This window comes from Heptranchias perlo, unplaced genomic scaffold, assembly GCF_035084215.1.
Source record: "Heptranchias perlo isolate sHepPer1 unplaced genomic scaffold, sHepPer1.hap1 HAP1_SCAFFOLD_47, whole genome shotgun sequence".
Lineage (NCBI taxonomy): Eukaryota > Metazoa > Chordata > Chondrichthyes > Hexanchiformes > Hexanchidae > Heptranchias > Heptranchias perlo.
The window spans coordinates 2,762,028-2,788,548 of record NW_027139484.1 but is presented as its reverse complement, the minus strand read 5'-3'; the positions used below and the strand labels follow the sequence as shown (position 1 = coordinate 2,788,548).

At 50.6% G+C, this 26,521-nt stretch overlaps 1 protein-coding gene across 2 annotated transcripts in view; it reads left to right on the top strand.

Annotated features, from left to right (window-relative positions):
• Positions 1-522: 522 nt before the first annotated feature.
• LOC137313373 (NACHT, LRR and PYD domains-containing protein 12-like) overlaps positions 523-26,521 on the top strand; it is a 46,965-nt gene continuing 20,966 nt past the window's right edge. The window contains exons 1-2 of one of the 2 annotated variants that reach the window (XM_067979505.1): positions 523-785; positions 9,307-9,538. The gene's annotated coding sequence lies outside the window, so the exon portion shown is untranslated. Of the gene's footprint in view, positions 786-9,306; positions 9,539-24,441; positions 25,309-26,521 lie in introns of those variants that run through there. The other variant, XM_067979504.1, reaches the window with a different exon arrangement.

The window sequence follows — 26,521 nt, the reverse complement described above, 5'->3', positions numbered from 1 at the left end:
AACCTGAAAATGACGCGTTTATCCCGACTCTCCGTATTCTGCCCGTTTACCATTCCTCTATCTTCAATATTACCCCCAACCCAATGAGCCCCTATCTTGCGTAACAAACATTTATGTGGCAATTTATTGAATGCCTTTTGAAAATTTATATATGCAACATCTACGGGTTCCCCTTTATCTACCCTGCTCGTTGCATCCTTAAAAAACTCCAATAGAGGTTCTCATAGGCGAGTGACTTCCGCCCTTTCTATTATTTTTTTATTCGTTCATGCGATGTGGGCGTCGCTGGCGAGGCCGGCATTTATTGCCCATTCCTAATTGCCCTTGAGAAGGTGGTGGTGAGCCGCCTTCTTGATCCGCTGCAGTCCGTGAGGTGAAGGTTCTCCCACAGTGCTGTGAGGAAGGGAAGTTCTATTCAATTGGTTCATAACAAGCGGGAGTGGGGCTGTGTGTGGGACCAGGCCCTGATTGGCGGGTGGGGTATCAATCACTTGTTTTGAACCAAGAGAAGGGGCGGACTCAGTGAGCGGCATTAATTTCTGCAGCGAGTGAAAGTGTCGATTAGATTCTCCTCCATACCGTCAACATTGGTCTCATTTTCTGCCCTGGCATAATTAGATCTCCCGGTGAATGACGGAGTGATTGAGAAAAGTTCACAGCTGGAAGTAAACAGGGATTGTCGGCTGAGGAACAACAGCAGGTGAATCAGCACAGGATTGTGAGAGCAGCAACTGGAGAGAACCCTTCCGATTCAAAGAGCTTCCATAGATCGACTGGGGATAAAGGTAAGAGAAAGTCCCATTTCCTCAGATAAACACTGGTCCTGTAGACAGTCCACAAAAGTTACAAGGTAAGGGGGGAAATGGTGAGAATGAGATTGGGAGAGTCTGATCACCACGTACAATTATCCAGCATGAGGCCGTGCAATGAAATGTGAAGTAAGATCAGTTTCTGTCTCAAAACACAGTCACACATGAATCTTGTTTGAGTTTTCGAGTGAAGGGGTTTGATCTAAGTGGTGACTCCAGTCTGAGGCAGATCCCAGCAGATATACAGTGTCTCCCCGCCCCCAACACCAACTCGGAAGTCACCCACCTTTATAGCCCCGATAATATCGATATTACACTGTGTGTTAAGGTAGTGCCAGACAATGTTACCGAATTCAAATATATTTCAGATCCAACTATCAAAATCAATCATCTTACAATTCTGAACTGGAAGCTGGGTTTAACTTAATGTTATTTCCCATCAGTAAATCTATTTCTGGATTTTAGAATTGGAGTTGAATTAAATGATTATCATTTAAATATAAACTGGTGATAAAATATTACGTAAATCGTATTCTGATAATGCTTTCAGCAGAAAATATAAACACTGTCTTTCAGCCTTTTAAACACTAACTGGAGTTTCCAGAAATGTTGTTCATCCAAACTTTGTAGCATTCCAGATGTATAAAGAATATGACGATCAGATGTTTTGCAATCGAATTCAGTATTGTGGCAGTAATTTAAATGGTCACTGCTAACAGTTACAGGTTTAGATGGTTTAAGACAATCAGATTTTCAGAGCAGATGGGGTCTGTTTTTAATAATGTGACTGTTTGATCCTTCTGTAGATACGGTGCTGCTTAATATTCTGTGGAGCTCGAACTGACGGTACATTCAGTAAATTCCCAGTATCAGGTCTCGTGGTGTAAAAAAAATCGTTATTGGAATGGCAGCTTTATGGTTAGAAAAAGTGTCTGAATGTTTAGGATTAATGTTCATCTTAACTAAACTCCAAACACGACGGTAGTTTTTGTTATTTCCGTTTCAGTTATTTTCGTTGAGTGATTTCCTCTATTGCCAGGGTAACAATCTGTCAGATCTCAGTGCAAGAGGCGTTGGTTCCAATTTATATCCGCAAGACCATGAAACGTTCAGTGTAAACTCCTATCGATATATTCAGATCATGAAACATTCAATGTAAACTCCTATCTATATATTCAGACCATGAAACATTCAATGTAATCTCCTATCTATATATTCAGACCATGAAACATTCAGTGTAAACTCCTATCGATATATTCAGATCATGAAACATTCAATGTAAACTCCTATCGATATATTCAGACCATGAAACATTCAGTGTAAACTCCTATTGATATATTCACACCATGAAACGAGGACACCCGAATCTCTCTGAAAACCAACATTCAACAGCTTCTTACCATTTAAAAAATATCCTGTTTTTCTATTCTTCCTACCAAAGTGAATAACCTCACATTTCCCCACATTATACTCCACCTGCCAACTTCTTGCCCACTCACTTAACCTGTCTCTATCCCTTTGCAGACTCTTTGTGATCTGCTCAAAGCTAACTTTCCCACCTACTTTTTATCGTCAGCAAACTTGGAGACATTACACTCGGTCCCTTCATCTAAGTCATATAATCATAGAATGGTTACAATACAGAGGGAGGCCATTCGGCCCGTCGACTCCGCGCCGACTCTCTGCAAGAGCAATCCAGCTCGTCCCACTCCCCTGCCCTATCCCCGTAGCCCTGCAATTTTTTTCCCTTCAAGTATTTATCCAATTCCCTTTTGAAGGCCATGATTGAACGGGGACGGGCCCAGAGAGAGAAGTGTGAGTGAGAGTGGAGGGCGGAGGATGTGAGTGATGATGAAGGGAGTGGGGTGTAAGTGACTGTGGTGGGAGCAGGATGTGAATGATGGTAGAGGGAGTGGGATATGTGAGTGAGGGTAGAGGGTGGAGGATGTGTGAGTGACGGTGGAAGGAGGGGGGTGTATGAGAGAAGGTGGAGGCAGGGGAATGTGTGAATGAGGATGAAGGGAGGGGGATGAGTGATTTAGGTTGGGGGTTGGGGATGTGAGTGAGGGTGGAGGGAGGGCGATGGGAGTGAGGGTGGAGTGAGAGGATGTTTGAGTGAGGGTGGAGGGAGGGGATATGTCTGAGTGAGGGTGGAGTAAGAGGTATTTGCGAGTGAGGGTGGAGGGAGGGCCTATATGAGTGAGGATTGAGGGAGGGGGATGTGTGAGTGAGGGCGGTGGGAGGGGGATGAGTGAGTGAGGGTGGAGGAGGGTGTGCTGAGTGAGTGTGAAGGAAGGGGAATATGTTTGAGTTAGGGTGGAGTGATGGGGCGATGTGAGTGAGGATGGCAGGAGGGGGATGTTTGTGAGGGTGGAGGGAGGGGGATGTGTGAGTGAGGGTGGAGGGAGGGGAATGTGTGAGTGAGGGCTTGGGGAGGGGAAGAGTGAGTGAGGGTGGGGGGGCATGAATGAGTTTGGATGGAGGGTGATGTGTGAGTGGCGGTGCGTTGAGGGTAATGTGTGATTAAGTGTGGAGAGATCAGGATTTTAGAATGAGTGTAGCGGGAGGGGAATGCTTTAGTGAAAGTGACTTGAGGGTGATGTGTGAGTGAAGGTGGAGGGAGGGGGTCTGAGTGCAGGTGGAGTTTGAGGGATGTGAATGAGGGTGGACGAAATGGAATGTGAGAGTGAGGGTGGATGTTGGGAGATGTGTGTGAGGGTGGCGGGTGGAGAATGTGAGTGAGGGTGGTGGGAGGAGGATGTGTGTGTGAGGGTGGAGGGAATGGGAGCTGTGAGTGAGCGTGGAGGTCGGGGTAGATGTGAGTGAGGATGGAGGGATGGTGTGTGAGTGAGGGTGGATGGAGGGGGATGTGAATGATGTTGAAGGGAGGGGGTGTGAGTGACGGTGTTGGGATATTGATGTGAATGATGGTTGTGGGAGTGGGACGTGTGAGTGAGAGCGGAGGGAGGGGATGTGTCAGTGAGGGTGGGGTTGTGGGATGTGAGTGCGGATGTAGGGGTGTGTGATGTGAGTGGGAGTGCGGGGAGGGTGATATGTGAGTGCGGATGGAGGGAGGGGAATGTGTGATTGTAGGTGGAGGGAGAGGGAGGTGTGAGTAAGGGTGGAAGGCGTGGGATATGTGAATGAGGTTGGATGGATGGTGTGTGAGTGAAGGTGGAGGGAAACGAATGTGAATGAGGGTGGAGGGAAGAAGTATGAGTGAGCTTGGTGTGTGAGGGTGTTAATGGGGACGGGGGAGGGTGATGTGCGTGAGGGTGGAGGGAAGGAGTCTGAGTGAGTGTGATGTGTTTCGTTGTTAACGATGATGGGGAGGGTGTGATTGACGTTTGAGGGTGGGAGATGTGTGAGTGAGGGTGGGTGACGTGAGTGAGGGCGGAGGGAGGAGTCTGTGTGAGTGACGTAGGAGGGAGGGGTTGTGTGAGTGAGGCTGGAGGGAGGGGGATGTGAGTGAGGGTGGAGGGAGTTGGTTGTGTTAGTGACGGTGGAGCTAGAGGTATGTGTGAGTCAGGGTGGTTGGAGGGCATGTTACTGCGGATGTAGGGGGATGTGTGTGAGGCTGGAGGGATAGGGATGTGTGTGAGGCTGGAGGAAGGGGTTGTGGGTGAGGTTGGAGGGAGGGAAATGTGTGAGTGACGGTGGAGCGAGGCGGATGTATGAGTGAAGGTGGTGGGAGGGTGTGTGAGTGAGGGTAGAAGGGTGGATGTGAGTGAGGCTGGATGGAAGGGGTTGTGAGTGAGTTTGGAGGGAGGGGATGTGAGTGAGTGTGGTGAGAGGAGGATGTTTTAATGATGGCGGAGTGTGGAGATGTGTAAGTGAGGGTGGAGTGTGGGGTATGATTGTTAGAGGGTGAAGGGAGGAGGATGTGAGTGACAGTGGAGGCAGGGTGATGTGTGAGTGACGGTGGAGCGAGCTGGATGTGTGAGTGAGGATGGTGTGAGGGGAATGTTTGATTGAAAGTGGAGTGAGGGTGATGTGTGAGTGAAAGTGGAGGGAGGGTGATGTGAGTGAGTGTAGAGGTAGGGCGATGGAAGTGAGGTTGGAGGGTGTGGGTTTTGAGTGAGGGTGGATGGAGGGGGATGCGAGTGAGTTTGGAGGGAGGGGGATGTGAGTGATGTTGGAGGGAGAGGGAGGTGAGTGACGCTGGTTGGGATGCCGATGTGAATGATGGTTTTTGGAGTGGGATGTGTGTGAGGGTGGAGGGAGGGTGATGTGTGTGAGGGTGGAGGGAGTGTGATGTGTGAGTGAGGATGGAGGGAGGGGTATGTGTGATTGTTGGTGGAGGGAGCGGGAGGTGTGAGTGAGGGTGGAGGACGTGGGATGTGTGAGTGAGTTTGGAGGGATCGTGTGTGCGTGAAGGTGGATGTAGAGGGATGTGAGTGAGGGTGGATGGAGGGGGATGTGAGTGAGCGTGGAGGGAAGGGGTTGTGCGTGAGGGCGAGGGAGTGGGTTGTGTGAATGTGGGTTTTGGGAGCGGGGTGCATGAGTGACGATTGAGGATGGGTGACGTGAGTGAGTGTTAAGGGAGGAGGCTATGCGAGTGAAGGAGAATGGAGGGGGATGTGTGAGAGAGGCTGGAGGGAGGCATGTGAGTTAGTTTGGGTGGAGCTTGATATGTGTGAGTGAGGGTAGAGAGAGTGGGATGTGTGAGTGAGTCAGGAGGGGGAGGGGTGTGAGTTACTCTGGAGGGGGGGATGTGTGGGTGACAGTGGCTGGAGGTGGATGTGTGATTGATGGTGGAGGGTGGGCTGTGTGTGAGTGAGGGTGAGGTGAAGGGATGTGAGTGCGGGCGGAGGCAGAGGATATGTGAGTGAAGTTGGAGGGAGGTGGATGTGTGATTGACTCAGGATGGATGGGTGGTGGGAGTGGATTTGTGAGTGAGGATGGAGGGAGGGGTATGAGTGAGTGATGGTAGAGAAAGGAGGATGTGTGAGTGAAGGTGGAGGGCGGGGAATGAGTGAATAAGGTTGGAGGAATGGTGTGTGTTTGATGGTGAGTTAGTGGGTATGAGGGTGGAGGGATGGGATGTATGAGTGAGGGTGGATGGGGATGTGTCAGTGAGGGTGGATGGAGGGGGATGTGAGTGAGGTTGGTGGTAGGTCAATGGGAGTGAGGTTGGAGGGAAGGGGATGTGAATAATGGTGGAAGGAGGGTGAAGTATGTGTGCAGGCGGACGGAGGGGATGTGAGTTAGGGCAGGGTGTGGTAGTTAGGGAGGAGGGCGGAGAATGTGAATGAGCGTGGAGGGTGTGGGATGTGTGAATTAGGGTGGAAGGAGCTTGATGTGTGAGTGAGGGTCGAGTGAGGGGGGTGTGTGAGTGAGGATGGAAGGAGAGGGATGTGTCAATGAGTGTGGCAGGAGTGGAATGTGAATGACTCTGAGGGGATGTGAGTGAGTTTGAAAGTAGGGGATGTGTGAGTGAGGCTGGAGAGAGGATGACGTGATTGAGGGTAGAGGGAGGTGAATATGTGATTGATGGAGGAGGGACGGGGAAGTATGTGTGAGGGTAGAGGGAGGGGGATGTGGGTGAGGGTGGGCTGTGTGAGTTACGGTGAAGGGAGGGGAATGTGTGAGTCAGCGTGGAATGAGGGGGATGTCTGAGTGAGCGTGGAGCGAAGAGGTTGTGTGAGTGAGGGTGGTGGGAGTGGGATTTGAATGAGGGTGGAGGCAGGGAGATGGAATGAGGGTGTAGGGAGGTAGATATGTGAGTGAGTGTTGTGGAAGGGGGTTGTGTGTGGGTGGTGGCTTAGGGGGGATTGTGTGTGGGGGGTGGCGTAGGGGGGGAAATGTGTGAGTGTGGGTGAAGAGAGGGGGTTATGTGAGTCAGGGTGGAGGGAGGGGGACGTGAATGAGGGTGCACTAACGGTGATGTGAGTGAGAAGGGAGGGAAGGGAATGTGAGTGAGGGTAGAGACAGGAGGATATATGATTGAGTGTGGAGGGAGGGGAATATGAGTGAGGGTAGAGGGAGGCGAATGTGAGTGAGAAGGGAAGGAGGTGGATGTGAATGAGGTTGATAGGAACGATGTGAGTGAGTGTGGATGGAGGAGTTTGTGTATGATGGTGGAGGGAGGGGGTTGTGAGTGAGGATGCAGGGAGGCGGATGTGTTAGTGAGAGTGGAGGGAGGGGATTGTGTGTGATGGTGGAGGGAGGGGGATGTGTGAGTGAGAGTGGAGGGAGGGTGTTATGAGTCAGGGTGGAGGGAGTGGGATGTGTGTGAGGATGGAGGGAGTGGGGTGTGTGTGAGGGTGGAGGGAGGGTTATGTGAGTGAGGCTGGACGGAAGTGGATGTGAATGAAAGTGGGTTGAGGGTTATCTGAGTGAGAGTGGAGCGAGGGGGTGTGAAAGAGGATGGAGGGATCGGGATATGAGTGAGTTTTGAAGGAGGGTGATGTGAGTGAGGGTGGAGTGAGGGGCATATGCGTGAGGCTGGACGGAAGTGGATGTGAGTGAGAGTGGAAGTAGTGGGATGTGAATGAGTGTTGTGGGAGGGTGAGGTGAGTGAGAGCGGAGGGAGGGGATCTGAAAGAGGGTGGACGGATGGGGATGTGGGTGAGGGTGAGGGTGGGGGATGTGAGAGACGGTGGAGGGATAGGGATGTGGGTGACTGTGGAGGGAGAGGCACGTGAATGAGGGTGCACGGAGGGCCATGTGAGTGACTGTGTTGCTCCTCTCTCTGGGCCCGGGAACGTGTGGCAGCTCCGGGGAATGTGCTTGTGGCTCAGATAAATCTCCCCCTCCTTGAACCCCGGGCCTCAGTCAGTGAGGAGCTGCACTACCGCACTCCCCGCCCGGTCTCACTGCCTGGTCTCACAGCCCGGTCCATCCCCTGGGTCACCTCATTAGAACATAAGAAATAGGAGCAGGGCTGGGCCATACGGCCCCTCGATCCTGCTCCGCCATTCAATGGCTGATCATCGACCTCAACTCCACTTTCTCGTCTGATCCCCATATCCCTTGAGTCAATTTCAGTCCAAAATTCTCTCAACCTCAATCTTGAATATACTCAACGACTGACCATCACAGCCCACTGGGGAAAAAGAAATCCAAAGGTTCACAACCCTCTGAATGAAGAAATTTCTCCTCATCTTATTCCTAGAAGTCCGACCCCGTATCCTGAGACCATGCCCCCTTGTTCTAGACTCTCCAGCCAGGGGAAACAACCTCTCAGCATCGACCCTGTCAAAACCCCTCAGAATCTTATATGATTCAATAATATCACCTCTCATTCTTCTAAACTCCAGAGAGTATCGGCCCATTCTACTCAATCTCTCCTCATAGGACAACCCTCTCATCCCAGGAATCAATCCAGTGAACCCATCTTGCACTGCCTGTAAGACAAGTATATCCTTCCATAGATAAATAGACCAAAAGTGTACACAGTACTCCAGGTGAGGTCTCACCAAAGCCCGATACAATTCTCGGAAGAATTCCTTACTCTTGAACTCCAACCCCTTGCAATAAAGGCCAAAATGCTATTTGCCTTCATGATTGTTTGCTGTACCTGCATGTTAACTTTCTTTGTTTCTTGTACGAGGACACCTCTGAACGCTAAAATGTAACAGTTTCTCACCATTTAAAAAATATTCTGTTTTTCTTTGCTTCGGACAAAAGTGAATAACCTCACATTTCCCCACATTATACTCTATCTGCCATATTTTTGCCCACTCACTGAAGCTGTCTATATCCCTTTGCAGACTCTTTGTGTCATCCTCATTGCTTACTTTCCCACCTAGCTTTATATCGTCAGCAAACTTGGATACACAGCACTCGGTGCCTTCATCTAAGTCATTAATATAGATTGTAAATAGCTGAGGCCCCAGCACTGATCCTTGTGGCACCCCACTAGTTACAGCCTGCCAACCTGAAAATGACTCGTTTATCCCGACTCTCTGTTTTCTGTTCGTGAACCAATTCTCAATCCTCAATATTAGCCCAACCCAATGAGCCCTTCTCTTGTGTAACAAACTATTGTGTGGCAATTCATTGACTGCCTTTTGAAAATCGAAATAAGCAACATCCGCTAGTTTCCCTTTATCGACCCTGCTCGTGACATCCTCAAAAAACTCCGATAGAGATTCGCATAGGCGAGTGACTTCCGCCCGTTCTATTATTTTTTTATTCATTCATGGGATGTGGGCATCGCTGGCGAGGCCAGCATTTATTGCCCAGCCCTAATTGCCCTTGAGAAGGTGGTGGTGAGCCGCCCTCTTCAACCGCTGCAGTCTGTGTGGTGAAGGTTCTCCCACAGTGCTGATCGGAAGGCAGGTTCTATTCTATTGGTTCATAACAAGCGGGCGTGGGGCTGTGTGTGGGACCAGGCCCTGATTGGCGGGTGGGGTTATCAATCACTTGTTTTGAACCAAAGGATGGGGCGGACTCTATGAGCGGCATTAATTTCTGCAGCGAGGGAAAGTGCAGATTAGATTCTCCTTCACACCGTCAATATTGGTCTCATTTTCTATCCTGCCATCATTAGATCTCCCGGTGAATGACGGAGTGATTGAGAAAAGTCCACAGCTGGAAGTAAACAGGGATTGTCGACTGAGGAACAACAGCAGGTGAATCAGCACGGCATTGTGAGAGCAGCAACCAGAGAGAACCCTTCCGATTCAAAGAGCTTCCATAGATCGACTGGGGAGAAAGGGAAGAGAAAGTCCCATTTGCTCAGATAAACACTGGTCCTGTAGACAGTCCACAAAGGTTACAAGGTAAGGAGGGAAATGGTGAGAATGAGACTGGGAGAGTCTGATCACCGAGTACAATTATCCAGCATGAGGCCGTGCAATGAAATGTGAAATGAGATCAGTTTCTGTCTCAAAACACACAGTCACAAATGAATCTTGCGTGTGTTTTAGAGAAAAGGGGTTTGATCGAAGAGGTGACTCCAGTCTGAGGCAGAGCCCATCAGGTTTACAGTGTCTCCCCGCCCCCAGCACCAACTTGGAAAGAACCCACCTTTCTTGCCTCCATAATATCGATATTATACTGTGTATTAATGTAATGCCAGACAGTGTTACTGAATTCAAATATATTTCATATCCATCAAAATCAACCATCTTACAATTCTGAACTAGATACTGGGTTTTGCTTAATATTATTTCTCATTGGTAAATTTATTTCCGGACTTCACACTTGCAGTTGAATTAAATGATTATCATTTAAATATAAACTGGTGATAAAATGATACGCAAATCTTATTTAATGGATTGTAAAAATTCTTCCAATTGATTATTTTGTGTGTTGTCAGAATAATGTTCTGGGTGATCACCTGATCCAGCCTCGGCCGAGGGTTCTTTTTAATAAACTGAGAGCGATGTTTGTCCCGATACAATCCAGATTCATTTCCCTGCTCTTTGATTCGATAGAAGTGTTCAAAATAATGGCGATTTAGATTAAGTAGATAAAGGGAAACTGTTCCCATTGGCGGAAGGGTCACGAACCAGAGGACACACATTTAAGATGATTGGCGAAAGAACCACATTCAGTGAGTTTAATGATCTGGAATGCGCTGCCTGACAGGGTGGTGGAAGCAGATTCAATAATAAATTTCAAAAGCGAATTGGATAAATTGTGTAAGGGAAAATATTTGCAGACCTGCGTGGAATGAGCGGGGGAATGGGATTAACTTGAATGCTCTGACAAAGAGCCGGCACAGGCTCGATGGCCTGAATGGCCTCCTTCATAGAATCATAGAATCATAGAAGTTTACAACATGGAAACAGGCCCTTCGGCCCGACATGTCCATGTCGCCCAGTTTATACCACTAAGCTAGTCCCAATTGCCTGCACTTGGCCCATATCCCTCGATACCCATCTTGCCCATGTAACTGTCCAAATGCTTTTCAAAAGAAAAAATTGTACCCGCTCTACTACTGCCTCTGGCAGCTCGTTTCAGACACTCACCACCCTTTGATTGAAAAAATTGCCCCTCTGGACCCTTTTGTATCTCTCCCCTCTCACCTTAAATCTTTGCCCCCTCGTTTATAGACTCTCCTACCTTTGGGAAAAGATTTTGACTATCTACCTTATCTATGCCCCTCATTATTTTATAGACTTCTATAAGATCACCCCTAAACCTCCTACTCTCCAGGGAAAAAAGTCTCAGTCTATCCAACCTCTCCCTATAAGTCAAACCATCAAGTCCCGGTAGCATCCTAGTAAATCTTTTCTGCACTCTTTTTAGTTTAATAATATCCTTTCTATAATAGGTGACCAGAACTGTACACAGTATTCCAAGTGTGGCCTTACTAATGTCTTGTACAACTTCAACAAGACATCCCAACTCCTGTATTCAATGTTCTGACCAATGAAACCAAGCATGCTGAATGCCTTCTTCACCACCCTATCCACCTGTGACTCCACTTTCAAGGAGCTATGAACCTGTACTCCTGGATCTCTTTGTTCTATAACTCTCCCCAACGCCCTACCATTAACAGAGTAGGTCCTGGCCCGATTCGATCTACCAAAATGCATCACCTCACATTTATCTAAATTGAACTCCATCTGCCATTCATCGGCCCACTGGCCCAATTTATCAAGATCCCGTTGCAATCCTAGATAACCTTCGTCACTGTCCACAATGCCACCAATCTTGGTGTCATCTGCAAACTTACTAACCATGCCTCCTAAATTCTCATCCAAATCATTAATATAAATAACAAATAACAGCGGACCCAGCACCGATCCCTGAGGCACACCGCTGGTCACAGGCCTCCAGTTTGAAAAACAACCCTCTACAACCACCCTCTGTCTTCTGTCGTCAATCCAATTTTCTATCCAATTGGCTACCTCACCTTGGATCCCGTGAGATTTAACCTTATGTAACAACCTACCATGCGGTACCTTGTCTAAAGTCCATGTAGACCACGTTCCTCCTTACTTTAATCTGAGATATTTATCTATTTACTCTTTTAAGTGAATTTTGTGCTCATCCAGGTGCGGGAATATTTGTGCTTGGGATTTCCATTCTGGACATTGAATATCAACATCAAGCATTCCCAAGCCAGGTATAAAGTTTCTTTACCCTGCCCAGACAACTTGGACCTGAAATCCTGGGAGTCCCACTCCACCGTAGGAAATGCAGCTACCGCTGTAGACCCCATCCAAAATCACAGAGAAAGGGTCATTTAAATAATCAGGGTGCGTGGTACACACTTATACAGGCACAACAGGGCCACCTGCCCCGATAGCTGGCAGGAAAATTGGAGTGCCGCCATGCTGTTTTAATTGTGATAACGATTCATATATTTCATTGTATCCCAAGTAATTAATATTAAACCAATTATGTAACTTGGATAGAATCATAGAATCGATGCTGTAATCATTCCGTTATTCTATCCAATTCCTTTTTCAAGTTACTATTGAATCTGCTTCCACCACCCGTTCATAGTGCATTCCAGATCATAATATCTGGCCACATCAAAATGAAAATCTCTCCATCTCCCCCCGCCTGCTTCTTTTGTCAATTGTCTTAAATCTGTCTCCCCTGGTTATCGACACATGTTAATCTTAAAAGCCTTTTTTCTAACCATCCGTTTATCGATTTATAATTATATTTAATCCAACTTAACAGGTATAAATAGAGGACCGTGTTTTCAAAACATCAGTGAGTGACAGGCCCTTTAGATTAATGTACAATCTGGCGTGTCATGTAACTTTCATATTACAAAGTGATCATTATAAGTAATACAGTTGTTAAGAAATGGCGGGTTTATAAAATGTTCTATGAAAAACAAGCATAATTGCAGCGACACAAACTTCAAAACACTTTTTTCCATTTGGCAGCTGTAAGTTGTCAGCGAGCTCAAGGAACGGAAACGAGATCTGTTGCATTGCCCGCCTCTGCTGATAAAGGTTTGTAACCTGGAGGCTGGGGGGTAAAGTAGATCTGTTGCATCGCCCCCCCCCCCCTCTGCTGTCAGCGGTTTGTAACATGGAGACTGGGGGGTAAAGTAGATCTGTTGCATCTCACGCCTCTGCTGACTGAGGCTTGTAACCTGGAGACTGGGGTTAATGTAGATCTGTTGCATCGCCCGCCTCTGCTGACTGCGGTTTGTAACCTGGAGAATGGGGGGGTAAAGTAAATCTGTTGCATCGCCCCCCTCTGCTGACTGTGGTTTGTAACCTGGAGACTGGGGGGTAAAGTAGATCTGTTGCATCACCCCCCTCTGCTGAATGGGTCAATATGAGGAAGAGGTTTGTGATCCTTTGTCCCGAGACACCACTTGCTGTGTCTGATCCAACCTGTGTTATGGACACGTGTCTTCTGGGAATTTAACTTGTTCAGTCCCAGTCTGTGTCGGATTTTACAAGTTGTTGATGGTTTAAGGTCGGGTTGCATCATCCTGCCACTTATACCCAACACAAAATACACACACATACTCACTCGCTCACTGACATATAGAGGCATCCTCTCTCTCACACACTCACTGAAATACAGAGGCATCCTCTCTCTCACACACTCACTGATATGCAGAGGCATCCTCTCTCTCACACACTCACTCCGAGTCACTCACTGATATACAGAGGCATCCTCTCTCTCTCACACACTCACTCATTCACTGATATACAGAGGCACCCTCGCTCACACTCACTCATTCACTGATATACAGAAGCATCCTCTCTCTCACACACTCACTGATATACAGAGGCATCTTCTCTCACACACTCACTGATATACAGAGGCATCCTCTCTCTCACACACTCACTGATATACAGAGGCATCCTCTCTCTCACACACTCACTGATATACAGAGGCATCCTCTCTCTCACACACTCACTGATATACAGAGGCATCCTCTCTCTCACACACTCACTGATATACAGAGGCATCCTCTCTCTCACACACACTCACTCATTCACTGATATACAGAGGCATCCTCTCTCTCACACACTCACTGATATACAGAGGCATCCTCTCTCTCACACACTCACTGATATGCAGAGGCATCCTCTCTCTCACACACTCACTCCGAGTCACTCACTGATATACAGAGGCATCCTCTCTCTCTCACACACTCACTCATTCACTGATATACAGAGGCACCCTCGCTCACACTCACTCATTCACTGATATACAGAAGCATCCTCTCTCTCACACACTCACTGATATACAGAGGCATCTTCTCTCACACACTCACTGATATACAGAGGCATCCTCTCTCTCACACACTCACTGATATACAGAGGCATCCTCTCTCTCACACACTCACTGATATACAGAGGCATCCTCTCTCTCACACACTCACTGATATACAGAGGCATCCTCTTTCTCTCACTCTCACTCACTGATACACACACACATCCTTTCACACTGTGTCTCTCACACGGTACCCTGCCATTGTGTGGTGACCCAGTGCCTTCCACAAAGTGTTTGATACTGTATCATTAACCGTGTGTTTCACAACACAACCAATGACATTATACAGGAACAGGAGGAGCCTATTCAGCCCCTCGAGCCTTTTACACAGGAACAGTAGGAGGCCGTTCAGCCCCTCGAGCCTGTTACACCGGAACAGGGGGAGGCCGTTCAGCTCCCCGAGGTTGTTACACAGGAACAGGAGGAGGCCATTCATCCCCTCGACCCTGTCCCCCATTTTATTAGATCGTAGCCGAACTGTACCTCAACTTCCTATCACCTCGATCCAGCTAATAAAAGGGTAGATTTGATTCCCTGTAACTTTGTACTGAAAACAGAATCGGACCCTATTGGGAAACTGGAAACCAGGGACACACAGACCAACTAAGTGAGTGAGGAAAACTGTGGGAGATGGTGTTTAATGAGGTCATCCACTTTCGATCAGAAAAAGACAAATCGGAATATTTTCTGAATGGGAAGAGTGTGGGAACTGTGGATGAGCAGAGAAATTTAGGGGTCCAAGTACACAAATCTCTAAAAGCTAGTGGGCAGGTACAGAAAGTAATCAAAAAGGCAAATGTAATGTTGGCCTTTATCTCATGGGCTGGAATATAAAGGGGAGGACGTTATGTTGCAGCTGTACAGAGCTCTGTTTAGAGCCCGTCCAGAGCTCGGTCAATGAGATGGGTTTTAAGGAGCGTCTTAAAGGAGGAGAGAGAGAGAGGTGGAGAGGTTTCGGGAGCGAATTCCAGAGCTTTGGGCCCCAGCAGCTGAAGGCACTTCCGCCAATGGTGGAGCGATGGAAATCGGGGGATAGGCAGGAGGCCAGAATTGAAGGAGCGCAGAGATCTCGGAGGGTTGTAGGGCTGGAGGAGGTTACAGAAATGGGGAGAGGGGCGAGGGTCGGAGAGGGATTTGAAAATCAGGATGAGAATTTTAAAATGGAGGCGTTCCCGGATCGTGAGCCAATGCAGGTCAGTGAGCACAGTGGGTGATGGGTGAACGGGACTTGGTGCGAGTTCTGTCATGGGCAGCAGAGTTTTGGATGTTTATGGAGGATGGAAGATGGGAGGCCGGGCAGGAGAGTATTGGAATAGTGGAGTCTGGAGGTGATAAAGGGATGGATGAGTCAGATTAACCACCTGATTCACACTTCCGCCCAGAGGTGAATGGTGGTGGATTGAGATGATGGCGGTGGATGGGGACCGGTTGATCTTCTCCAGGGGGAGGATGGCGGTGGATTGAGATGATGGCGGTGGATGGAGACTGGTTGATCTTCTCCAGGGGGAGGATGGCGGTGGATTGAGATGATGGCGGTGGATGGGGACCGGTTGATCTTCTCCAGGGGGAGGATCGAGGTGGATTGAGATGATGGCGGTGGATAGGGACCGTTTGATCTTGTCCAGGGGGAGGATCGCGGTGGATTGAGATGATGGCGGTGGATGGGGACCGGTTGATCCTCTCGAGGGGGATGATGGCGGTGGATGGGGACCGGTTGATCTTCTCCAGGGGGAGGATGGCCTTGGAGTGAGATGATGGCGGTGGATGGGGACAGGTTGATCTTCTCCAGGGGGAGGATGGCGGTGGATTGAGATGATGGCGGTGGATGGGGACCGGTTGATCTTCTCCAGGGGGAGGATGGCGGTGGATTGAGATGATGGTGGTGGATGGGGACCGGTTGATCCTCTCCAGTCCCCTGGACTCTCCCACCAGTCAGGTCGCGACCCCACCCGATTGCTGACATCACACAAGCGCGCTGCATCCGGGCCCGCGCTGAGTCGGTGAAACGGCCGAAAGGGTTTAAAAATCTGGAGACACGTGACCCTTTCTGCGGTCGATCAAGTGAAAGAGGGCGGTGTATGTGGGTTCGGCGTTCATTTGTCCCGAGCACGCAGTGCGCAGATCCCGCCCCGGATGGGCCCAGGGGGAGGAGTCGGTTAGGGAGGAAATGGGGACGGACTTATCAATCGGGATTGATCCAAAAGGGACCAAATCTATGGGGGGAGTTGGAGAATGAGAGAGAGCCCCTTACTTTAATCAGTGATGGGTGGGGGGGAGGGGTGAGAGGGAGAATGAGAGAGAGCCCCTTACTTTAATCAGTGATGGGTGGGGGGGAGGGGTGAGAGGGAGAATGAGAGAGAGCCCCTTACTTTAATCAGTGATGGGTGGGGGGAGGGGGGAGAGGAAGAATGAGAGAGAGCCCCTTACTTTAATCAGTGATGGGTGGCGGAGGGGAGAGAGGGAGAATGAGAGAGAGCCCCTTACTTTATTCAGTGATGAGCGGGGGGAGGGGGGAGAGGGAGAATGAGAGAGTGCCCCTTACTTTAATCAGTGATGGGTGGGGGGAGGGGGAGAGGGAGAATGACAGTGAGCCCCTTACTGTAATCAGTGATGGGCGGGGGGAGGGGGAGAGGGTGAATGAGAGAGAGCCCCTTACTTAATTCGGTGATGGGTGGGGGGAGGGGGAGAATGACAGTGAGCTCCTTACTTTAATCTGTGATGGGCAGGGGGAGGGGGAGAGGGGGAATGACAGGGAGCACCTTACTTTAATCAGTGATGGGTGGGGGGAGGGGGAGAGGGAGAATGGCAGAGAGGCACGGAATTTAATCAGTAATGGGCGGGGGAGGGGAGAATGAGACAGAGCCCCTTACTTTAATCAGTGATAGGAGGGGGAGGGGGGAGAGGGAGAATGACAGAGAGCTCCTTACTTTAATCAGTGATAGGAAGGGGGAGGGGGAGGGAGGGGGGTGGGGGGAGGGGGAGGGGGGTGGGGGGAGGGGGAGGGGGGAGGGTGGGAGGGGGAGGGGGAGGGGGCAGGGGGAGGGGGGGAGGGGGAGGGGGGAGGGGGAGGGGGAGGGGGGAGGGGGAGGGGGGGAGAGGGGGGAGGGGGAGGGGGGGCGAGGGGAGGGGGAGGAGGAGCGGGGGAGGGGGAGGGGGAGGGGGAGGGGATGGGGAGGGGGAGGGGAGGGGGAGGGGGAGGGGGAGGGGAGGGGGAGGGGAGGGGGGAGGTGGAGGGGGAGGGGGAGGGGGTCGGGGGAGAGTGTGAATGACAGTGAGCCCCTTACTTTAATCAGTGATGGGTGGGGGGAGGGGGAGAATGACAGAGAGCCCCTTACTTTAATCAGTGATGGGTGGCGTGAGGGGGAGAGTCAGAATGACAGAGAGCCCCATACTTTAATCAGTGATGGGAGGGGGAGGGGGGAGAGGGAGAATGACAGAGAGCTCCTTACTTTAATCAGTGATAGGAAGGGGGAGGGGGAGGAGGGAGGGGGAGGGGGAGGGGGAGGGGGGAGGGGGAGGGTGGGAGGGGGAGGGGGAGGGGGCAGGGGGAGGGGGGGAGGGGGAGGGGGGAGGGGGAGGGGGGGGAGAGGGGGGAGGGGGAGGGGGGGCGAGGGGAGGGGGAGGAGGAGCGGGGGAGGGCGAGGGGAGGGGGAGGGGGAGGGGGAGGGGATGGGGAGGGGGGAGGGGAGGGGAGGGGGAGGGGGAGGGGAGAGGGGAGGGGGAGGTGGAGGGGGAGGGGGGAGGGGGAGGGGGTCGGGGGAGAGTGTGAATGACAGTGAGCCCCTTACTTTAATCAGTGATGGGTGGGGGGAGGGGGAGAATGACAGAGAGCCCCTTACTTTAATCAGTGATGGGTGGCGTGAGGGGGAGAGTCAGAATGACAGAGAGCCCCATACTTTAATCAGTGATGGGTGGGGGGTGGGGGAGAGGGAGAATGAAAGAGAGCCCCTTACTTTAATCAGTGATCGGAGGGGTGAGGGGGAGAATGACAGAGAGCCCCTTTCTTTAATCAGTGATCGGAGGGGTGAGGGGGAGAATGACAGAGAACCCCTTACTTTAATCAGTGATGGGTGGGGGGTGCGGGAGAGGGAGAATGACAGATTGCCCTTTAATTAATCAGTGATTTGTTGGGGTGGGTGAAAGGCAGAATGACCGACAGCCCCTTACCGAAATCAGTGATGGGTGGAGGGAGGGGGCGAGGGAGAATGACAGAGAGCCCCTTACTTTAATCAGTGATGGGCGGGGGGAGGGGGCGAGGGAGAATGACAGAGAGCCCCTTACTTTAATCAGTGATGGGCGGGGGGAGGGGTGAGGGGGAGAATGACAGAGAGCCCCTTACTTTAATCAGTGATGGGCGGGGGGAGGGGGAGACGGAAATGACAGAGAGCCTCTTACTTTAATCAGTAATGGGCAGGCGGGGGGAGAGGGAGACTGACAGGAAGCCCCTTCCTAAAATCAATGATGGGTGGAGGAGGGGGAACGGGAGAATGACCGATAGCCCCTTGCTTTAATCAGTGATGGGTGGAGGAGGGGAGAGGGCGAAAGACAAAGAGCCCCTTTCTTTATTCAGTAATGGGCGGGGGGAGGGGGGCGAGGGAGAATGACAGTGAGCTCCTTTCGTTAATCAGTGATGGGTGGGGTGGGGTGGGGGGAGAGGGAGAATGACAGAGAGCCCCTTCTTTAATCTGTGATGGGTTAGGTGGAGGTGGGAGAGTGAGAAGGTCAGGGAGGCCCTTACGATAATCAGTGATGGGCGGGGTTCGAGGGAGAATGACAGAAAGCACCTTACTTTAATCAGTGATGTTTCGGGTCGGGGTTGGAGGGAGAATGACAGAGAGCAACTTATGTTAATCATTGATGGGCGGGTGAGGTAGAATGAGAGAGAGCCCCATACTTGAAACAGTGATGGGTGGAGGAGGGGGAGAGGGAGAATGATCGAGAACCCCTTACATTAAACAGTGATGGGTGGAGGAGGGGAGAGGGAGAATGTTATAGAACCCCTTACTTTAATAAGTGATGGGTGGGGGGCGGGGGAGAGCGAGAATGACAGAGAGCCCCTTACTTTAATCAGTGATGGGCGGGGAGAGGGGGAGAGGGAGAATGAGAGAGAGCCCCTTACTTCAATCAGTGATGGGGCGGGGGAGGGGGAGAGGGAGGATGACAGGTTACCCCTTAAATTAATCAATGATGCGTGGGGGGAGGGGGAGTGGGTGGATGAAAGAGAGCCCCTTACTTTAATCAGTGATGGCCAGGGAGAAGGGGAGAGGTAAAATGACAGAGAGCCCCTTGCTTTAATCAGTGATGGGCGGGGGGAGGGTGAGAGGGAGAATGACAGAGAGCCGCTTACTTTAATCAGTGATGGATGGAGGAGGGGGAGAGGGAGAATGACAGAGAGCCGCTTACTTTAAACAGTGATGTTTCGGGGAGGGGTTCGAGGGAGAATGAGAGGGAGCCCCTTACTTTAATCATTGATGGGCGGGGGAGGGGGGAGAGGGAGAATGAAAGAGAGCACCTTATATTAATCAGTGATGGGTGGGGGAGGGGGTGAGGGAGGATGACAGAGAGCCCCTTACTTTAATCAGTGATGGGCGGGGGGTGGGGGAGAGGGAGAATGAGAGAGAGCCCCTTACTTTAATCAGTGATGGGCGGGGGGTGGGGGTGAGGGAGAATGACAGAGAGCCCCTTACTTTAATCAGTGATGGGCGGGGGGAGGGGGAGAGGGAGAATGAAAGAGAGCACCTTATATTAATCAGTGATGGGTGGGGGAGGGGGTGAGGGAGGATGACAGAGAGCCCCTTACTTTAATCAGTGATGGGCGGGGGGTGGGGGAGAGGGAGAATGAGAGAGAGCCCCTTACTTTAATCATTGATGGGCGGGGGGAGGGGGAGAGGGAGAATGAGAGAGAGACCCTTACTTTAATCAGTGATGGGCGGGGGATGGGGGTGAGGGAGAATGACAGAGACCGCCTTATTCAAACAGTGATGGCCGGTGGGTGGGGGGAGAGGGAAAATGACACAGAGCCTCTTAATTCAATCAGTGATGGGCGGGGGGAGGGGAGAGACTTAGAATGACAGAGAGCCCTTAACTTTAATCAGTGATGGGCGGGGGAAGGGGGAGAGGTAATATGACAGAGAGCCTCTTACTTTGATCAGTGAGAGTCAGGGGGAGGGGGAGAGAGGCAGAATGGGAGGGAGCCCCTTACTGTAATCAATGATGGGCGGGGGGAGCGGGAGGGTGAGGATGAGAGAGAGCCCCTTATTTAATCAATGATGGGAGGGGGGAGAGGGTGAATGAGAGAGAGCCCCTTACTTTAATCAATGATGGGCGGGGTTGGAGCAGAGGGAGAATGAGACAGATCCCCTTACTTTAATCAATGATGGGCTGGGGGAGCGGGAGAGGGAGAATGGGAGATAGTCCCTTACTTTAATCAATGATGGGCGGGGGGAGCGGGAGAGGGAGAATGAGAGAGAGCCCCTTACTTTAATCAGAGGGGGGAGGGGGAGAGGGAGAATGAGAGAGAGCCCCTTCATTTAAACAATGATGGGCGGGGGGAACGGGAGAGGGAGAATGACAGATTGCCCTTTAATTCAATCAGTGATTTGTTGGGGTGGGTGAAAGTCAGAATGACCGACAGCCCCTTACAGAAATCAATGATGGGTGGAGGGAGGGGGAGAGGGAGAATGATAGAAAGCCCCTTTCCGAAATCAGTGATGGGTGGAGGGAGGGGGAGAGTGAGAATGACAGAGAGCACCTTACTTTATTCAGTGATGGGTGGGGGAGAGGGCGAAAGACAAAGAGCCCCTTTCTTTATTCAATGATGGGCGGGGTGAGCGGGAGAGGTGAAATGACAGAGAGCCCCTTACTTTAATCAGTGATGGGCGGGTTGAGGGGGGCGAGGGAGAATGACAGAGAGCTCCTTTCGTTAATCAGTGATGGGTGGGTTGGGGGGAGAGGGAGAATGATAGAGAGCCCCTTACTTTAATCAGTGATGGTTGAGGTTGAGGTGGGAGAGGGAGAAGGACAGGGAGCCCCTTACGATAAACAGTGATGGGCGGGGTTGGAGGGAGAATGAAAGAAAGCACCTTACTTTAATCAGTGATGTTTCGGGGAGGGGTTAGAGGGAGAATGACAGAGAGCAACTTATATAATTCATTGATGGGCGGGTGAGGGGGGAGAGGGAGAATGACAGAGAGCCCCTTACTTTAATCAGTGATGGGTGGGGGAAGCTGGAGAATGACAGAGAGCCCCTTAATTTAATCAGTGATGGGCGGGGGGAGGGGGAGAGGGAAAATGACATAAAGCCCCTTACTTCAATCAGTGATGGGCGGGGGGAGGGGGAATGACAGAGAGCCCCTTAATTTAATCAGTGATGGGCGGGGGGAGGGGAGAGAGATAGAATGACTGAGAGCCCCTTACTTTAATCAATGATGGGTGGAGGAGGGGCAGAGGGAGAATGGCAGAGAGCCCCTTACTTTTAATCAGTGATGGGCGGGGGAGCGGGAGAGGTGAAATGACAGAGAGACTCTGACTTTAATCAGTGATGGGCGGGGAAAGGCGGAGAATGGGAGAATGACAGAGAGCCTCTTACTTTGATCAGTGATGGGCGGGGGGAGGCTGAGAGAGGGAGAATGAGAGAGAGCCCCTTACTTTAATCAGTGATGTTTCGGGGAGGGGTTCGAGGGAGAATGAGAGAAAGCCCCTTACTTTAATCATTGATGAGCGGGGGGAGAGGGAGAATGAGAGAGAGCCCCTTTCTTGAATCAGTGATGGCGGGGGACGTGTAGAAGGAGAATGACCAAGAGCCACTTACTTTAAACAGTGATGTTTCGGGGAGGGGTTCGAGGGAGAATGAGAGAGAGCCCCTTACTTTAATCAGTGATGGTCGGGGGGTGGGTGTGAGGGAGAATGACAGAGACCCCCTTATTCAAACAATGATGGTCGGGTGGTGGGGGGAGAGGGAAAATGACATAGAGCCTCTTACTTCAATCAGAGATGGGCGGGGGGGAGGGGTGAGAATTAGAATGACAGAGAGCCCTTAACTTTATTCAGTGATGGGCGGGGGAAGGGGGAGAGGTGGTATGACAGAGAGCCTCTTACTTTGATCACTGTTAGTCAGGGGGAGGGTGAGAGAGGCAGAACGAGAGGGAGCCCCTTACTTTAATCAATGATGGGCGGGGGGAGGGGGAGAGGGAGAATGAGAGAGAGCACCTTATATTAATCAGTGTTGGGTGGTGGAGGGGGTGAGGGAGGATGACAGAGAGCCCCTTACTTTAATCAGTGATGGGCGGGGGGTGAGTGTGAGGGAGAATGACAGACACCCCCTTATTCAAACAGTGATGGTCGGTGGGTGGGGGTAGAGGGAAAATGACATAGAGCCTCTTACTTCAATCAGTGATGGGTGGGGGGAGGGGTGAGACTTAGAATGACAGAGAGCCCTTAAATTTATTCAGTGATGGGCGGGGGAAGGGGGAGAGGTAATATGACAGAGAGCCTCATACTTTGATCAGTGATAGTCAGGGGTAGGGGGAGAGAGGCAGAATGAGAGGGAGCCCTTTACTTTAATCAATGATGGGCGGGGGGAGCGGGAGAGGGAGAATGAGAGAGAGCCCCTTACTTTAATCAATGATGGGAGGGGGAGGGGAAGAGGGAGAATGAGAGAGAGCCCCTTACTTTAATCAATGATGGGCGGGGGAGGCGGAGAGGGAGAATGACACAGAGCCCCTTCCCGAAATCAGTGATGGGTGGAGGGAGGGGGAGAGTGAGAATGACAGAGATCCCCTTACTTTAATCAGTGATGAGTGGAGGAGGGGAGAGGGCGAAATACAAAGAGCCCCTTTCTTTATTCAGTGATGGGCGGGGGGAGCGGCAGAGGTGAAATGACAGAGAGCCCGTTACTTTATTCAGTGATGGGCAGGTTGAGGTGGGCGAGGGGGAAGGACAGGGAGCCCCTTACGATAAACAGTGATGGGCGGGGTTAGAGGGAGAATGAAAGAAAGCACCTTACTTTAATCAGTGATGTTTCGGGGAGGGGTTAGAGGGAGAATGACAGAGAGCAACTTATATAATTCATTGATGGACGGGTGAGGGGGGAGAGGGAGAATGACAGAGAGCCCCTTAATTTAATCATTGATGGGTGGGAGAGGGAGAAGAGGGAGAATGACAGAGAGCCCCTTAATTTAATCGGTGATGAGCGGGGGGAGGGGTTGAGGGAGGATGACAGAGAGCCCCTTACTTTCGTCAGTGATGGGCGGGGGAGGGGGAGAGGGAAAATGACATAAAGCCCCTTACTTCAATCAGTGATGGCGGGGGGAGGGGTTGATGGAGGATGACAGAGAGCCCCTTGCTATAATCAGTGATGGGCGGGGGGAGGTGGAGAGAGATAATGACAGAGAGCTCCTTACTTTAATCAGTGATGGGCGGGGGGAGGGGGAGAGGGAAAATGACAGAGAGCCCGTTATATAATCAGTGATGGGCGGGGGGAGGGGGAGAGGGACGATGACAGATAGTCCCATAATTTAATCAGTGATGGGCGGGGTGAGGGGAGACAGATAGAATGACAGAGAGCCCCTTACTTTAATCAGTGATGGTCGGGGAAGCGGGAGAGGTGAAATGACAGAGAGACTCTTACTTTAATCAGTGATGGGCGGGGGGAGGCGGAGAGACGGAGAATGACAGAGAGCCTCTTACTTTAATCAGTGATGGGCGGGGGGAGGGGGAGAGGGAGAATGACAGAGAGCCACTTACTTTAATCAGTGATGGATGGGAGGAGGTGGGTAGAGGGAGAATGACAGAGAGCCCCTTAATTTAATCAGTGATGGGCGGGGGAAGGGGGGAGTGATAGAATGACAGGGAGGCCCTTATATTAATCAGTGATGGGCGGGGGAAGACGGGAGAGAGAGAAAGACAGAGAGCCCCTTACTTTAATCAGTGATGGGCGGGGGAAGGGGGGAGGGATAGTATGACAGGGAGGCCCTTACTTTAATCAGTGATGGGCGTGGGAAGGGGGGATAGAGAGAATGACAGAGAGCCCCTTACTTTAATCTGTACAATTTGTTTCCGTGTTTTAATGTGAATTACTGACTGCTCAGAATTCTCACATCACTGAGCTGCTTCGATTGACTTCAATAAAATTAACTTCCAGCGAATATCCTGCAATTTTCTGCGTCTGGCCCAGGGACTTCAAAGCTTGGGTTGCTCTACTTGTCGCAGATTTAATCGAGGAGTTTTGATCGGGTGGATCGGGGGAAACCGTTTCCACTGGCAGGAGGGTCGGTAACCAGAGGACGCAGATTGATGAGAATTGGAAAAATCCAGCGGGGGAGGGGAGAGATGAGTCGAATAATCTTCACGCAGCGAATTGTTCTGATCTGGAACCCAATGCCTGAAAGGGAGGTGGAAGCAGATTCGTGTTTAAAATCTACCCCAATATCTCTGTGTATAACGGATGGTCTGTCTGTCCAGTCGCTCATGGTGAACTTTCAAAAAGGAATTGGATCAATACTTGTAAAGGAGAAAGGAGAAAGGTTGCAGGACCATTGGGAAAGTGCAGGGGAGTGTGATTAAATGGATAGCTCTTTCAAAGAACCAACACAGACACCAGGGGCCGAATGGTCTCCTTCTGTTTTGTTTGATTCAAATCAATGGGGGGATTTTTAATCGAAGCACTTACATCATTTGAGCACTTAATACGAAACTTAACTCACATCAAACCCACGTGAATTAGCTGGTAGGAAGAGTAAAGGCAACGCGAGGTTTCGGGTTATGCCCCACACGAACTTTATATGTCAGTAACATTTAGCGGAAGAGGTGACAGCGATATTGGTGTGCGCTGACACTTCCTGGAGCGCTCCACCCAAATTGTGTCGAGCAGAGAGCAAGGCGGGGAGATCAGCCGAATCCCCGAGTATCAGAGTCCTGACTGGGGACAGTGAGAGCAAGGCGGGGAGATCAGGCGAATCCCCGAGTACCAGAGTCTTCACTGGGGACAGAGAGAGCAAGGCGGGGAGATCAGCCGAATCCCCGAGTAGCAGAGTCCTGATCGGGGACAGGGAGAGCAAGGCGGGGAGATCAGCCGAATCCACGAGTACCAGGGTCCTGACTGGGGACAGGAAGAGCAAGGCGGGGAGATCAGCTGAATCCCAGAGTATCAGAGTCTTCACTGGGGACAGGAAGAGCAAGGCGGGGAGATCAACCGAATCCACGAGTACCAGAGTCTTCACTGGGGACAGGGAGAACATGGCGGGGAGATCAGCCTAATCCTTAGGTATCAAGTCCTGACTGGCGACAGGACCCGTGCGGACCAGATCACATGTCGCTTCAGTCTTTTCAAAGGACGAATTGGGTGAGTGACTGAGAATGTCTGAGAGTGGGGGATGATATAGAAGGAAACACATTTCTACATTAAGTGCAGATCTCGTCACACACACGGTTCTGGGTGGAAACCAGATGGTGATCAGAATTAACGATAAAACCGAATGCAGAGAATTAATCAACACCAAATGCGGGTGACCCCATTATTCTCAGGTGGATGTTCGGGTCGAATTGAAACCCAGAGCTACTTTAATCAGAACTAATGGGATTGAATAAACCTCTGCTAAAAAAATCTAACTGAAGGGGGTACTGAGTGAGTCTCAAAATGTCTGCCCCTGAGTGACACAAAGTAACAGCAAAATGCTGAAACTTGCAGAGACAGAGGCGAACGGTTTCCGTTTGTGGGAACTCACTTCCTCCAACTTTTAATCTATAAGAGCAAGAGGTTTTTGCACTTTGCATGTCGTCTGCCCTTGCTGTGTCTGATTGAACGTTTGATATGGACACGTGTCTTCTGGCAATTTAACTTGTTAAATACCGGTCTGTGTAAGATCTTAGAAGTGGTTGATAGTTAAAGGTTATATTTCATCATCCTGCCGCTTCTCCCCCAACAGAAAATACACACAGTCAGTCACTCACTTATATACAGAGGCATCCTCTGTCTCCCTCTCTCACACACACACTCACTCAGAGTCATTCAGATATGCAGAGCTATTTTCTCTCTCTCTCTCTCTGCCTCTGACATACACAAACACTCAGTCAGTCCCTCATTGATACACAATGTGTCTCCCTCCGTCACTTAGACACACACCTGCTCAGAGTCACTCAGATATACAGACACATCCTCTCTCTCTCTCTCTCCCTCTCTTTCTCTCTCTGTCTCTCTCTCTCACACACACACCCACTCAGTTGTTCACTGATGCACTATGTATCTGGCCCCCTCACATAAACACACATTCAGAGTCTCACAGTTAGACAGAGGCATCCATTGTCTCTCTCTCATACTCGCACAATCCTCAGTTGCCCACTGATAAAATCTGTTTCACTCTCCCTCTCTCTCATGTACACACAAACATTGAGATTCACTCACTGATATAGACACACATTCACTTCCCCTATCTCTCGCTATCAAACACACAAAGAATCACTGACTGATATACGCACGCCTCCTCTCTATCTCATATGGTACATTGCCATCTTTTGTGGTCGGTAGCCTCGAGTGCCTGCCCAGCCCCTTGTGTAAG